This window comes from Ammodytes marinus (assembly GCF_949987685.1).
Source record: "Ammodytes marinus genome assembly, chromosome: 9".
NCBI classification, from domain to species: domain Eukaryota; kingdom Metazoa; phylum Chordata; class Actinopteri; order Uranoscopiformes; family Ammodytidae; genus Ammodytes; species Ammodytes marinus.
Window position 1 is genome coordinate 14,101,709 of NC_137213.1, and position 1,501 is coordinate 14,103,209.

Sequence of the window (1,501 nt, forward strand, 5' to 3'; positions counted from 1 at the left end):
ACTCCCTGAAATCTCCTCTCATCTGCTGGGGGAATAGAGCTTGTTGAAACAATATCAGTTCGATAAGGTAATTATATGGCACATACGTACATCCGAACACTGCCATCCCAAAACAGAAATGTTTATATATTATGCTCATGAGCTTCATAGTAACTTTGTTTGACTTTGAAGTAAAAACATCATTACAACGGTACTGCACAGCGTAATATGAAAGAGACCTTAATTATCAATTTAGAATGAATCAATATCAAATGTCATAGCACATTGAGGGTTATCCTGCATGAAACTGTGAACATCCAACAATGTCCCTATCATGTTCCCCTAAACACCTAACCTCAACAATAACATCCGATTACATAGAAGGAAGACTTTATTGATCCAGTCACTATAATCAAAAGGTGGGTCTCAGACATTTTTCCAGGCAATGCTTTGATGTCAACAGGACAAATTCAGGTCACTTCCCATTGCCTTATTTATCTAATTGTTTGTTGTACCAAGGGGGAAACCCCTAGTGACTGATAGAGAGACTATATCACTTTTATGTCAGCATGAATAGTCCCACACATACTCAGAATGACGGCAATAATATGTATATTTCCATGGAAACTGGGCAAACTAAATCCGCTAGTAAGGACCGTGTGATTAAATCAAGAAGCTCCGAAACTAATCATTATATGGAGTTTGACTTAAGATTGTTTTGTCCAGTCCAGATCAACAGTTAAGGTTGGATTTGCTACTACAGGCGTAAAATGTATTTGATAAAAAAATAGGCTCAGTATGAAAATAGTGGGTGCCCAGCAATTAATTGACAACTTATTATGATCAGCGGTATATTACTTGTTGCAACAACTTTTGCTAACGTCAAAGGCTGTACTTGATACTATTTAGTTGATCCTCCAATGTTATACTCCAAAGTTGTTTTATGAAAATCTGAGAGTTGTTACCGGTACTCCTTTATTTATTTTAGAGATTTGCATGACTAGGGGTAGAAAATTAGCAGGGCTTGAGTCAAAATGTCCCTAAAATTCATGTGAAATATATACTTTTTTTGTGTCTGTGATTTTATCGTTAGGATATTTATATGCATTTGCACAGCCTGAGTCAAAATGGAAAGCTAGGCATCCAAAATACCCCTGAAACATATTGCAAAGGGGCAAAAAATATTAAAAAGTTAATTCCCTACCCTGGTCCAAAGGTTGTGAAAAACGCTGAAAAGTTTCCGTCAACCAAAGAAAACATTAAAATTTGTATTGTATAATTTGTTTCATTAAAAGCTCAAAGCCTATCAGTATTACATTTATTTAAGAATATATATATAGCCTATATTTATTTATTTATTTATTTATATAAATGACAGCGTGCCATTTTAGAATAACAAGTAAAAGAATGTGTTTCAGAATTAACATATCATATGGAATTACTTCAGAGTAAGCTGCTGAAGAATGAAAATGCACAAGAAATAATTTAAAAATTCATTTATTATTTCAGATTTTTTTCGCCT